Here is a 14936-nt window from a genome sequence, read left to right as displayed (position 1 = left end):
CCTCTGCGCTGGGAGGTCCCCATCCGCACTGCCTCGTGTGATCTTCCCTAGAAGAACGTTTTGCTCAGATTGAAGTGCTGGAAGCTCATATTAAGAGGCTGGGGCGGGGGGAGAAGGGGGGATTTTAATGTTATCCTGCATGAATCAGTCCCAGGCAAACAAGCAACTGCATCCTCCAGTGCCACATGTTAGTTACAAATACACGCCCCCCGCCAAGAAGCATCAAAAGGGTGTAGCTCAGATGGGGTCCTCAGCAAATGCAGGGCTCCTCTGAGCCTCAGAATGGAGTCAGCTCGAGAGCTGAAAGAAAAACTCTCTCTGGGTTTAATTGCTCTTTCAGCCACTGGGGTCGAATGGAGAAGACACTGGACTGGGAACCTGAGTTCTATTCCTCCCTCTGCCACTGCCCTGCTGTGTGATCTTGGGCAAGTCACTTCACCTCTCTGTTTCCTTTCCACAGTGCCTATTGAGCTTGGAAGCTCCTCAGACCATCTCTCCCTGTATGTTTGGCCAGAGCCTGGCACAATGGGGCCAGAGCAGAGCATGGCCCTGGTCTGAGACGGGAGCCCCTCACTCTAGTGCAATGTAAATAAAGAGCAGGAATAATCATCCCAACCACTGACGTTCTGCTCTGACCAGTGACTAGCTACAAATCGGAGGGTGAGGGGAAGCTGCCCCTGCTGATCAGGACTGAGCCCCCTTGGGGCTGCCATGCGTAGGGGGAGAGAAGCATGTGTCACCAGCAAAGGATGAAGGCAGGACGTTGGAGGCCGAAAACATGAGTCATAGCAACAGCCTGGACTCCCAGCCTGTCGCAGACCCATAAACCTCTGTACCCTGCGTGGGCCAGGCCCCAGAGGAGCCAGAGCAGAGACCGGGTGTTACACCTGCAGCGCCACTGGCCAGCTGACCTGGTTCCATGCGCTAGCTCGAACTCTTCCGTGCTTGTGACTCCGCTTGTAAAACAGACCCCTAAATAACCAGCTCTCCAGGTGAGCCCCTCGCGCTGGGATCAGAGACAGCTCCTCATTCAGTGAGGCGCGGAGGGGGCGATACACACGGGCCCAGGCCCTATTGAACCGGGAGGCGGAGAGATTCCCCCAAGCAACAAAAAGCTCTTTGTGATCACTTCTCTTCCCAACTGTTCTCTACAGCAGGGGGCAGAGCTGGGGCAGGGGGTCAAAACCTGGCAGCCCTTCCATCCCCCACTGGCTCCCAGGGGTTTCAAAGGACTGTTACGGTTGTTTTGCTGCAGCTCCTCTGAGCACAACTGCACAAAAGCCAGAGTTCCTTCAGCAGCCTCCCGTGTCTGGTCCATTGGGAACGAGGGCAAAATGGGCCACGGTTAAAGGACGGGCGGGCGGAGGGGACTGGAAATCAGGGAACTTCGGGAAGGATTTTGCTCACTGCCACAGCTCCAGCCACGCAGGGACCGTAAACAATCTGCAAACAACCAGGAGAGAAATCCCTTTGGGCAGGCACCGTCTTGGGTTGCCCTATGGATGATACTAAACTGGGAGGAGTGGTAGATACGCTGGAGGGGAGGGATAGGATACAGAAGGACCTAGACAAATTGGAGGATTGGGCCAAAAGAAATCTGATGAGGTTCAATAAGGATAAGTGCAGGGTCCTGCACTTAGGACGGAAGAACCCAATGCACAGCTACAGACTAGGGACCGAATGGCTAGGCAGCAGTTCTGCGGAAAAGGACCTAGGGGTGACAGTGGACGAGAAGCTGGATATGAGTCAGCAGTGTGCCCTTGTTGCCAAGAAGGCCAATGGCATTTTGGGATGTATAAGTAGGGGCATAGCGAGCAGATCGAGGGACGTGATCGTTCCCCTCTATTCGACATTGGTGAGGCCTCATCTGGAGTACTGTGTCCAGTTTTGGGCCCCACACTTCAAGAAGGATGTGGATAAATTGGAGAGAGTCCAACGAAGGGCAACAAAAATGATTAGGGGTCTGGAACACATGAGTTATGAGGAGAGGCTGAGGGAGCTGGGATTGTTTAGCCTGCAGAAGAGAAGAATGAGGGGGGATTTGATAGCTGCTTTCAACTACCTGAAAGGGGGTTCCAAAGAGGATGGCTCTAGACTGTTCTCAATGGTAGCAGATGACAGAACGAGGAGTAATGGTCTCAAGTTGCAGTGGGGGAGGTTTAGATTGGATATTAGGAAAAACTTTTTCACTAAGAGGGTGGTGAAACACTGGAATGCGTTACCTAGGGAGGTGGTAGAATCTCCTTCCTTAGAGGTTTTTAAGGTCAGGCTTGACAAAGCCCTGGCTGGGATGATTTAACTGGGAATTGGTCCTGCTTCGAGCAGGGGGTTGGACTAGATGACCTTCTGGGGTCCCTTCCAACCCTTATATTCTATGATTCTATGATTCTACGCAGCCAGGCCCTTGCCCCAGTGCACAGCTCAGGGTGTGGCAAGGGGATTCTGAGCTGCTCTGAACTGCAAAGTACAGCCGACGCCGGGGCTGCTAGGGATTGCACTGGGCCTCAAAGCAGCCCAGAATCCTGAGTGCAGCAGGTGCTTTAAATCATCAGGGGGGGAAAGGGGGGAAATTGCTTTCCAATTAAAGACAATCCCCTCCTGCCGCTTTGTCCTTCGCTCAGCTACCGGTCATTTCACTCATGACCATCAGGGGGCAACAGTGTTCCACAGGAGCCCCCCTCTCCTTGCAGTAGGCTTGAGACAGGGGATGGGATTGTGGAGTGCAGGCAGCCTGGGCGGTCAGCAGAGGTGTCCTGCTCTGGCTCCTGGAGGGAAGGTCCATTGCGGTTTGGGGGCCGCATCTTGGCCTCGCCTGTTGCACCCATTTCAGGGCCATGGTGCTGCTTGCAAATCATTAGCAATCTCACTGCAGGAGGTAGCGCCCGCAGCTGCAGTCGGTCTCAGGGACCTCCAGCGCCAGGTGCTGTCCATGTTCCCTGCATCAGATTCTCCATGCGCCGGGGTGGGGGAGGCTGGAGACAGCCCATGGCTGGGGGTTAGCCCTTCCCAAAGGTCGCGGCCGGGGGGAGAGCTAAATAATTAAACAAGAAAATACCTTGGCCCTAACTAGATGGGTTTTCAGCCTTGCTCCCTTCGCCCCTTTGCATCCCCTCCTTCATCTGTGTGTCACCCACTTAAGGCTTGGGTCTCCATATGCTGATTCGCATGAGGCACTGAACTTGTTTGCTCCCATGGGCCCACACCTGTTTTGCAGAATCTGGACCCCCAGGGCATGCGCTCATAGCGGCAGGGACCTTGTCTTCTTCCCATCCTGCCCTGGCTCAAACATAAACAATAACGAGGGACATCAGATTTTAGGAGTCCCCCCTCCACTTGCTTTCGATGTTGAATGGGTAAGGACTCTACTCTCTGCCCTTGAGCCCTGTCCACACTAAGCCCCTGATTCAGCAAAGCACCTGCTCAAAGCTTCTGGATTCAGCAAAACCCTTACGCACATGCTTAACTTTGAGCACATGCTTTGGTCCCATTGACTTCCGTCTATGTCATGGCGTAGGAGCAGAACCATGCTCTGAAACAATTGCTGAGTACCACTGCACACCTGAATAGTTTCACTCTCTTAGGACTTATCTGTATGGGGACGTTGACCCATGTAATTACACCTGTGTACCGTTGCTGCTATAACGACAGCAGTATCATTCTGCTGCCAACGTTCCCTGTGCAGACAAGTCCCAAGCTGTGCAGGAAACCTCATGACAGAGCTGGAAAACCAGAGTCTCCCCTGTCTCGGGCGAGCACTCTAACCATTGGACCATCCTTCCTCTTTTGTCTGCACCTGGGCAGCACTTTGCTTGGGAACTGTTTCCTAATGCACCTGTCACTGGCACGGGTTTCACATGCTCTGTGGGCAAGGCTTAGTTTTCTTTACAACATCTGTGCTGGTAGAACCCTTGCTGGGGAGCCAGCCCTGAGCCCCCCCCTTCCTGGAGCAACCAGCCCCATTTCTGCAGATGGCAGTCCCATCATTTGTGGCTGGGCGGAGCACGGCCGCATTCAGCCAGGTTTGGCTGTCAGGGCATTTGAAAACTGTTTTCGAGGCAGCTACAAAGCCTTGCGTGGGCAGGGCCTGGTGCTCCCATGGAGCGGGCCCAAAGCATACCAGACGGCCAGTCCCCTTCTTTGAATTCTCTGCACATTCTTCAGTCTAATTGATAAGATTTCTTTGGTCGCTGTGAAAACAGATCATTACCGCCTGAGGTCAATTAGAGTTAGAGGAAAATGCTGTGGATTTGTTAGAATGTCAGAGGGAGGGAAATAAATATTTACTAAAGAAAATCCTGATCCTGCAAACTCTCAGGGGTAGGATGACGATTATTTTTACTCCAGTAGCTCCCAGGGTCTGTCTAATCAAGGTGTGATTGCAGCAGCAGGAGCCCTACTTGCCCTAGCTTTAACCATGTGAGCAAAGCTAAAAATAGCAATGAATATGCAGCCCCACCGGCTTCAGTGTGGGCTGTGTAAGCTCACTGGGGACCCTTGGTATGTAATCCTGTTGCTAGCCAGTGCTGATACGCACACAGCCGGGTCCTCGCTGTTATTTTTAGCTGTGCTGGTGCAGGTCTGTCTATCCGTGCCCCGATCACACCTCTGACTGCTGTGAAGATATACCCCCAGAGACCCCAGCTGCAACGGGAGGGCTCAATGTTATAGATGCTCTACAAAAAGGTAGGCCAGGTCTTCACTCCGGAAAAGGAGTGTTCGTACATCTGTGACTAGCAGATGTAAGGGGCAGGTGGTACCTACCTTCAAGGTCAACCCAGTTGAAACACTTAAGATGGAGAGCTGATCTGCTCCCTTTGTGACCACATTTATTATTGTATTTGACAAGTGACAACGAAGAACGTGTCACGCATTATTTGCTGACTCTTTTGAGCATCTGTCTAACCTACCATAGGTATTTAGGCCCCAATTCAGGAAAGCACTGAAGCATGTAATTGACTTCAATGGGACTGAAGCATGTGTCAAAGTTAAGTGTTTTGCTGAATCGGAATGGATTTCAGCAAATGCCTCAAATTAAGCATGTGCTTAGAGTGCGTTGCTGAATTGTGGACTCTTGTACATTCCTCCCCATGATATCCAAGGCCCTTGGCAGCTGGCTGAACTCATGAAATCATTTATCTGCAAATCAATTAGCCAAAGGGAAAATGCCCAAATTCATAGGATAAAATTTACACAACAGATAATTCAATCAGCTCTAACAGATAAGAGATACTTACATTTATTTAGTGATTTGCGCCTATGTGTAATTAGCTGTGATGATTAGACTCTTTATTGCAGTGTAATTTTTAAAATCCTTATCTTCATTGTCTTTAAATAAACTGGAAATTGAGGGCCTGATCCAAAGCCCACTGAGGTCAGTGGAAAGACAATGAACTGCCTACAACTCACTTGGTTCATGTCCCAAAAGCACGTAGTCCAGGACTGGGGCCCAGCCAAACCATACAAGGGTTGAATAACCCCCCTTAACGTTCTCCATTCTCTGTTATAGTTCAGGGATGTCAGTGTCCCTTCTGAAAAGACAACCATGAGTAAGTTAGGTCACCAGAGTCGTTCGGGTCACATGAGTAAAGTTACCCATGGGGGTAAGTCTTTGCAGAGCCAATCAAAAACATCCCCGGGTGTCCTTCCTTTCCAGCCCCTTCCGGGAGTAATGAGAATCCTGAAAAGGTCAGCAATGTGTAAACTGGGTGATGTCTTCCTGAGCCTGCAGACAGGTTGTCGCACTACTCATGCCTATGCCAAGCTGGCTGCAGCAGAGAAAACTAACCAGGGCCTTGGGAGTTTTCACTGTTGCTGTTGAATGACAGCATGTCACAATCAAATACAGCAACTATGTCTGGGCCCAACCTGATACCTATCTTTCCACTGACTTGGTCCACCGTTAACTGCTTTATGCCTTTACACTGTAAGGGGCGTGGTCTTGGAGGTTGTGTAACACCGACAGACCCCAGTCGTCGGCGGGTGGGATCGAACCTGGGACCTCTGGAGCTAAATGCATGAGCCTCTACTGCATGAGCTAAAAGCCATATGGCCCTTAGCTAAGGCTGTAGAGCAAACTCATTTAACTCTCTCTAAGTGGCCTTGGTGCCACTTGATAGTACCAGGAGGTGTGGGGGTTACATACTTCCCCTAGCTGAGGAAGCGCCTTCGGAGCTTCAGAGACTTCCCAGTTCAAATCCCAGACGAGCCCCCACTTGTAACACCAACGGACCCCGGTTGTCGGCGGGTGGGATCGAACCTGGGACCTCTGGAGCTAAATACATGAGCTAAAAGCCAGATGGCTCTTAGCTAAGGCTGTAGAGCAGACTCATTGAACTCTCTCTAAGTGGTCTCAGTGCTGCTGGCTGGGACAGAGCACCACCCCCAGGAGGTGGGTGGGTTACGATTGCGCTGGCTTTCTTTCCACCTGGGTTTGGGTTTGGTCCTCAGGCTAGCAAGTGGGAGGTCAGTTTTTCCAGCCCTGACAGTAGGGACAATCTGCATTGCCAGAGAGACCCCACGCCAGCAAAGCACTGAAGGGCATGCTTAGCCCAAAGCACATGAGTAGGCCCACTCAACTCAATGGGACAACTCGCATGCTTAACGTTAAGCACATGCTTCAGGGCTTTGCTGGAGCAGAGCCTATCTGCCCAAGTCTGGCTATAAACTCTCTAACTATGAGGCTTCTGTTGAATAATTATTATGATTTGTATTGCAGCAGTGCCTAGCAATACAGGGACCCCCTGGGCTAGGTGCTGTACAAACACTCTCCACATCTGCCTTGTATATTATGCATACAGAGCCTGGCCCAAAGCCCGCTGGAGTCAACGGGAGACAGATCAGGCTGCTCTTCACTGCAGAACTGTGATTCTCTATTTTAATGTCAAGCATGCAACTAAGGTTGTTACAGGTATTTGTGCAGTACACACAAGGGAGAGAGAGATTATATTAGTAACTGTTACGATTATTGTTCTTTGTGCAGGCCAAATAAAAAACCCCACATTCCTCGAGTAACCATCTACTTTATAGAGCTACTCAATAATTTTGGATGGAAAAGGACATTTTTATTCCAAATGAAAAGTTTTGTTTTGGCCAAAGTGTTCCCCCCACCCCCCTTTTTTTTCTCTTTTCCCTCCTCATTTTTAAAGGAGGAAGGGAGAAAATTGGGAGAGAAAAAGGGGGGGGGGGAACCTGAACATCAATGTTTTTAATAAAACAAATGGATTTTTTTTAAAATTCCGGCAGAAAAAAAAATTAATTTTCAACAAGCTTTATTAATTTTAGAATGAGTGGGGGAAACAGAAAGAAATGGGGATGGGGGCTGGAACTAAGAAGAACAAACTATTCAGGTTCAGCATCTGTGCATCTTGATTAGGGCTGTCAAGTGATTAAAAAAATAATCACAATTAATTGGGCAATTAAAAAAATTAATCGAGATTAATCGCACTGTTAATCAATAATAGAATACCATTTATTGAAATAGTTTTGGATGTTTTCTACATTTTCAAATCTATTGATTTCAATTACAACACAGAATACAATATGTACAGTGCTCACTTTATATTTATTTTTGATTACAAATATTTGCATTGTAAAAAACAAAAGAAATAGTATATTTCAATTCCCCGAATACAAGTACTGTAGTGTAATCTCTTTATCATGAAAGTTGAACTTACAAATGTAGAATTATGTACAAAAAATAACTGCATTCAAAAATAAAACAATGGAAAACTTTAGAACCTACAAGTCCACTCAGTCCTACTTCGGCCAATCGCTCAGACAACCAAGTTTGGTTAAAATTTAGCCAAGATAATGCTGCCCACGTCTATTTTACAAAGTTACCTGAAAGTCAGAACAGGTGTTCACATGGCAGTGTTGTAGCTGGCATCGCAAGATATTTACATGCCAGATGCGCTAAAGATTCATATGTCCCTTCATGCTTCAGCCACCATTCCATGCTGATGACGGGCTCTGCTCGATAATGATCCAAAGCAGAGCGGACGGACGCAGGTTCATTTTCATCATTTGAGTCAGATGCCATCAGCAGAAGGTTGATTTTCTTTTTTGCTGGTTCAGGTTCTGTAGTTTCCGCATCGGAGTGTTGCTCTTTTAAGACATCTGAAAGCATTCTCCACACTTCGTCCCTCTGAGATTTTGGAAGGCATTTCAGATTTTTAAACCTTGGGTCGAGTGCTGTAGCGATCCTTAGAAATCTCACATTTGGTGCCTTCTTTGCGTTTTGTCAAGTCTGCTGTGAACGTGTTCTTAAAACGAACATGTGCTGGGCCATCATCCGAGACTGCTGTAACACGAAATATACGACAGAATGCGGGTGAAACAGAGCAGCTGACGTACAATTCTCCCCCAAGGAGTTCAGTCAGAAATTTAATTAACGCATTATTTTTTTAATGAGCATCATCAGCATGGAAGCATGTTCTCTGGAATGGTGGCCGAAGCATGAAGGGGCATATGAATGTTTAGCATATCTGGCACGTAAATACCTTGCCACGCCGGCTACAAAAGTGCCATGCAAACGCCTGTTCTCACTTTCAGGTGACATTGTAAATAATAAGCAGGCGGCATTATCTCCTGTAAATGTAAACAAACTTGTTTGTGTGAGCAATTGGCTGAATAACAAGTAGGACTGAGTGGACTTGTACGCTCTAAAGTTTTGCATTTTTTCTGTTTTTGAGAGCAGTTATGTAACAAAAAAGAACTACATTTGTAAGTTACACTTTCACAATAAAGAGATTGCACTACAGTAGTTGCATAAGGTGAATTGAAAAATAATATTTTTTTTATCATTTTTACCGTGCAAGTATGTGATAAAAATAATATAAAGTGAGCACTGTACACTTTGTATTCTGTGCTGTAATAAAAATCAATATATTTGAAAATATAGAAAAAAAATCCAAAAATATTTAATAAATTTCAATTGGTATTCCATTAACAGTGCGATTAATTGAGATTAATTTTTTAAATCGCAGTTCATTTTTCGGAGTTAATCGCGTGAGTTAACTGCGATTAATCGACAGCCCTAATCTTGATTGATCAGTGACAAGCAGAGCCCTTTCTCACCCACGGGTTGTCCAAAAGCTTAACTCTAATGCCGTGACCTTTGTGACCCAGACATGAATTGTGATTGCTGCATACACAGTTGTAAGCAAATTCTTAGTCATTTGTGATGAGCTTTTCCGAAGAACTCCTGGTCAGATTTCCAGGGACTGAGTGTGAGACAGCAGCTGGATGAAAATGTTCTGTTGGACATTTTGCCATCACAAAACACTGTTTCCTCAAAACTGAAACATCCCACGAGAACGTGCTGATTTTTTTAAAAAAAATTGTTTTGGGAGAAAAAAAATGGCAAACAAGCATTTTGCCAAGGATGAAATGTTCCGCTTGGACATTTTGTGGAATGGAGCGTTTTGATTTTGGTCGGTTGTGTGGGATGACTTTTCATTTTTGCAAATTCTTTTATATTATGAAAACTTTTAAAATATAAAAATTGAAACAACATGTTTTGATTTTATATAATATATATAACACCTTTTGCTTGACCCGTAATTAAGGGCTTTGGGGAAATTTTGTTTAGTAGGAAATTTCTAAATCTTTTGGTTACATTCAGATTGAGCCCAAACAAATTTTGCAATCATGAGATTTCCCCCCAGATCAAAAGTCTGGCTCCTCCCGCAGCTCTGCTGAGCATCCATCACAATCAGAACCAGACTTTCAAATAAGCTCAGCTGGAAATTCTGTTCTTTGCAACCTTGTGTCAGGAGGAGCATGGCTGGGGAATGGCAGGGGGGCACTGCACTCCAACGTGATCCTGAGTCATCATCCGTATGTGAGTGCCAGCTGAGTCAGTGACCATGCGCTGCAGAGAGAGTCTGCTCGATTTGGAAACATGGCCTGGACATGCAGCCTCATCACAGCAGGCAGCAGCCTTGGGGGGGTTGGCATCTAACAACCATCATTACAGAAGGGCCAGAAAGACGAGGCTAACATGGTATGACTCTGTGCCACCCTCTAGTGCAGTGGTTCTCAAACTTTTGTACTGGTGACCCCTTTCACATAGCAAGCCTCTGAGTACGACCCCTGCCACCCAATAAATTAAAAACTTTTTTATATATTTAACACCGTTATAAATGCTAGAGGCAAAGCGGGGTTTGCGGTGGAGGCTGACAGCTCGCGACCCCCCATGTAATAACCTCGTGACCCCCGGAGGGGTCCCGACCCCCAGTTTGAGAACCTCTGCTCTAGTGTCTAGACCACCTATAGAGATTAATACATCTGGTAGTGGGCCAGGGTCTTTCGCTCAAGTAGTCCTGGCTCCTGTTTTGAGATCCTGAGTTCAGTCCCCACAGCTGACCTGCCCAGGCGCATCCATTACATGAGGAATAAAGAAGCGCTGCTAAATGCTGGTGGGGATCAAGCTGAGTCTGCTTGGCCAATGCGAGCAACATGTCGGCCAATGCTCCGGGGCTGTGACGACATGCTATGGCGGGTGGAAAGCATGGGCTTGGTGGTGGTGGAGTCTGAAGTCCCACACCGGTGTGGCACTGCTAACTCCGTCCACCCCACCCAGAGACACGCTCTCGTGTGAGAACGAGGCTCCGTTTCTGTGGCCCATTCGCCCACTGGCCTCTCTGCTGAGCCTGGCAATGAAGACAGGCAGTTAGTGGCGAGTGCGAGGCTGGATTTTGAGGTACCTTGGCCACTAACCCCTTTCAGATGGGCCAGCAACCAGCTGCCAGACCGCTACAGCTGCGGGTCATCGCTGAACATGCTCCAATTTGACTTGACGACTTGGCGGGTGGAATCTTTTGCATCTGTAAGCCACGCCCACTCATGCCGGCTCCCTGTCCCCCTCTAGTGGTGGCTGGGCTGCAGAGAGGTCGATGAGCTTGCAACAGCTTTGGCCAGCAGTGCTGAGTCTTTTTGCTCAATCCATAGAGGCTCATACAGCGGTGGACCTAATAAGGAACAGGGGAGGGGAGAGAACTGCTCCCTGCAGTGACCTTTAGGTGTATGTGTGATGCCTCTGTCCCACAGGTCTGGGCCTGCCTCCCTACTCCATGCCACTCACTCACTACCTCCAGGGCCACACCTGAGTAGCACTGTGACCCCATGACAAGCCCCTTGGGACAGGGGCTGCCACTGCTGCGTGAGTGTGGGGTGGGCAGCCGGGCTTGCTCTCCACCTTCCCCCCCACCCCACCCGAATCTCCCCTCTGAACCGAGCAGGATTAGTGCTGCCATGCCAGGGTGGCAGGTGCAGTTGAAAGTGGTCAGTGCCCCCTCAACTACTGCCCCTCTGTCACTGGGATCATGCATTAAGATCCGGAGGTTGGGTCCCCTCTGGCAGTGACCCTCGCACAGACGGGTGTGGCGTCACACCTCTATTACCAGTTCTCTGGAGGGATGGTAAATCTTTAGCAAGGGGGACCCTCCTCTTCTGTATACTCAGCTATGTTATTTCAAACAGAGACAATGGCTCCGAAGGGGTGGCGGCAGGTTATAGGGTCCAGACTGAATCCCCGTGCCAAAAGCGCTCGGCCTTATGTCAGGCTGAGGGTTCTGAAGCCAACGGAGGCCACAGATCTCCCAGAGCAAACCAGCAGACTGCCCGGTTCTGCCCTCTTGCAGGGGTTTGCCCTCCCCGCCCAGTGTGGCGTGTTTTAGCATGGGATGAGCAGGCCTGCAGCCCTGCCTTGCATAACATGTGTGTCTGCGCGTGCATGCGTCTTTTGGGCGGGTGCTGTTTACCCACACCCAGGCGGTGAGGACACGTGTGTTTGGGCAGCTCTGTTCCCAGAGCAGAGAGGTGGGGGCAGCAAGGAGCTGCCCCCGCCCTGAGGCTGGCAGACTCCTGAGGAATTTTTCTGAGCTCGGTATGCCAAGAAAAACTATTTCAGATGGGATAAACAGGATGCTTTGTACACAGAGCAGTCATGATGCAGGCCACAGGACACCCCCCACCTCCTTGCCTTGGGAGGCAAGCAGTACCCCCAGGAAAAGATTCAGGTCTCACAGCACTGTCCTTGCGCCATTCAGACTCACTCTTTCTCATATACACTAAGACACCCTGGCCCAAATCCTAACACCCATTAATTTAAACGGGACATGGGTATGTGAATACCTGTGAGGATCCGAGCCCCGGGCCTGAAGTCTGGGCATCGGTCAAGCTGAGCCCAGCCCAGGGAGGCAAAGACCTGTGTGTGATGCGTCCTGCAGTCTGGAGGAGCAGAGCAGTTCCCTGAACTAGCTAGAGCAGCCCCATGGGTTACTCTGCCTTATGGCTGCCACCAAGCAAGGCTCCCCACAGGACTTTCCAGCAGCCAAGGCACAGAGCTCCCTGGCCACACCTCTCCCTCCTCCCCTGTGCATGGCCCCTGCTGCTCTCTGTGCCAAGGACCATTGTGTCAGCTCCATCTTCCTGCAAAAGGGGGAAACAGTGAGGGCTGTTTCCACGCTGGTAGTACGGCACACAGCAGCTGAATGGGACTGCAGCCGAGGGCAAAATCTGGGGCCTCTCCGTTTCAGGTCTGGCAGAGGGAGGAGGAGCTTTTCTGTCCAGCCCCGCTGCCATCCGTGGGAAGGCCCTGGGCACCCAGCTCCCTTGAGAGCACCTCAGCCCCCACCCCACCTGACAGCCCTGTTAGGCAGCCTGATCACAGCGGCCATGGCCTGTAACTGAGGCCCTGCATATAGCCGCAGAGGGCAGGGGGTGCCCCAATGAAATAAACCCAGTGTGACTCCCCAGTGCAGAGGGGCTAGTCCAGTGCAGCGTGTCTGCATTGATGGGCTTGCACGGGTGTAATGACACCAATTTCCCCAGTCCAGACCAACCCTCGGGCCCCTACAGATGCTGCCTCTTGATCCAAGTGCAGCTGCATGTGTTGGGTGCAGGCGATCAAGCCCACGCTATCACTGCCCAGGCTGTGTCTGCTTTGTGGGTGCGGGACCCCCCGCCCCGCCAGGGCTTTCAAGCTGCTTCCTGTTCTGAGCATCCAAGAGCTCTTCTTGTCCTGCTGACCTGCTGCTCACAAACCGGGAAGAATTAGTAGGGGAAGCAAAAGTGGATGGGAACCTGGGAGGCAGTGACCACGAGATGGTCGAGTTCAGGATCCTGACACAGGGAAGAAAGGAGAGCAGCAGAATACAGACCCTGGACTTCAGAAAAGCAGACTTTGAGTCCCTCAGGGAACTGATGAGCAGGATCCCCTGGGAGAATAACATGAGGGGAACAGGAGTCCAGGAGAGCTGGCTGTATTTTAAAGAATCCTTATTGAGGTTACAGGGACAAACCATCCTGATGTGTAGAAGGAATAGTAAATATGGCAGGCGACCAGCTTGGCTTAACAGTGAAATCCTTGCTGATCCTAAACACAAAAAAGAAGCTTACAAGAAGTGGAAGATTGGACAAATGACCAGGGGAGAGTATAAAAATATTGCTTGAGCATGCAGGAGTGAAATCAGGAAGGCCAAACCACACCTGGAGTTGCAGTTAGCAAGAGATGTTAAGAGTAACAAGAAGGATTTCTTCAGGTATGTTAGCAACAAGAAGAAAGTCAAGGAAAGCGTGGGCCCCTTCTGAATGAGGGAGGCAACCTAGTGACAGAGGATGTGGAAAAAGCTAATGTACTCAATGCTTTTTTTTGCCTCTGTCTTCACGAACAAGGTCAGCTCCCAGACTGCTGCACTGGGCAGCACAGCATGGGGAGGAGGTGACCAGCCCTCTGCGGAGAAAGAAGTGGTTTGGGACTATTTAGAAAAGCTGGACGTGCACAAGTCCATGGGGCCAGATGCACTGCATCTGAGAGTGCTAAAGGAGTTGGTGGATGTGATTGCAGAGCCATTGGCCATTATCTTTGAAAACTCATGGCGATCGGGGGAAGTCCCGGACGACTGGAAAAAGGTTAATGTAGAGCTCATCTTTAAAAAAGGGAAGAAGGAGGATCCTGGGAACTACAGGCCAGTCAGCCTCACCTCAGTCCCTGGAAAAATCATGGAGCAGGTCGTCAAGGAATCAATTCTGAAGCACTTAGAGGAGAGGAAAGTGATCAGGAACAGTCAGCATGGATTCATCAAGGGCAAGTCATGACTGACTAATCTAATTGCCTTTTATGACAAAATAACTGGGTCTGTGGATGAGGGGAAAGCAGTGGACGTGTTGTTCCTTGACTTTAGCAAAGCTTTTGACATGTATTTTGACAGTATTCTTGCCAGCAAGTTAAAGAAGTCTGGGCTGGATGAATGGACTATAGGGTGGATAGAAAGTTGGCTAGATTGTCGGGCTCAACGGGTAGTGATCAATGGCTCCATGTCTAGTTGGCAGCCAGTATCAAGTGGAGTGCCCCAAGGGTCAGTCCTGGGGCCGGTTTTGTTCAATATCTTCATAAATGATCTGGAGGACGGTGTGGATTGCACCCTCAGCAAGTTTGCAGATGACACTAAACTGGTAGGAGAGGTAGATACGCTGGAGGGTAGGGATAGGATACAGAGAGCCCTAGACAAATTAGAGGATTGGGCCAAAAGAAATCTGATGAGGTTCAACAAGGACAAGTGCAGAGTCCTGCACTTAGGACGGAAGAATCCCATGCACCGCTACAGACTGGGGACCCAATGGCTGGGCAGAAGGTCAGCAGAAAAGGACCTAGGGGTTACAGTGGACGAGAAGCTGGATATGAGTCAACAGTGTGCCCTTGTTGCCAAGAAGGCCAATGGCATTTTGGGATGTATACGTAGGGGCATTGCCAGCAGATGGAGGGACGTGATCGTTCCCCTCTATTCGACATTGGTGAGGCCTCATCTGGAGTATTGTGTCCAGTTTTGGGTCCCACACTACAAGAAGGATGTGGATAAATTGGAAAGAGTCCAGCAGAGGGCAACAAAAATGATTAGGGAACTGGAACACATGACTTATGAGGAGAGGCTGAG

The sequence above is a fragment of the Caretta caretta genome, chromosome 16 (genome assembly GCF_965140235.1).
Source record: "Caretta caretta isolate rCarCar2 chromosome 16, rCarCar1.hap1, whole genome shotgun sequence".
Classification (NCBI taxonomy): Eukaryota; Metazoa; Chordata; order Testudines; family Cheloniidae; genus Caretta; species Caretta caretta.
This window is presented reverse-complemented; position numbering follows the sequence as displayed.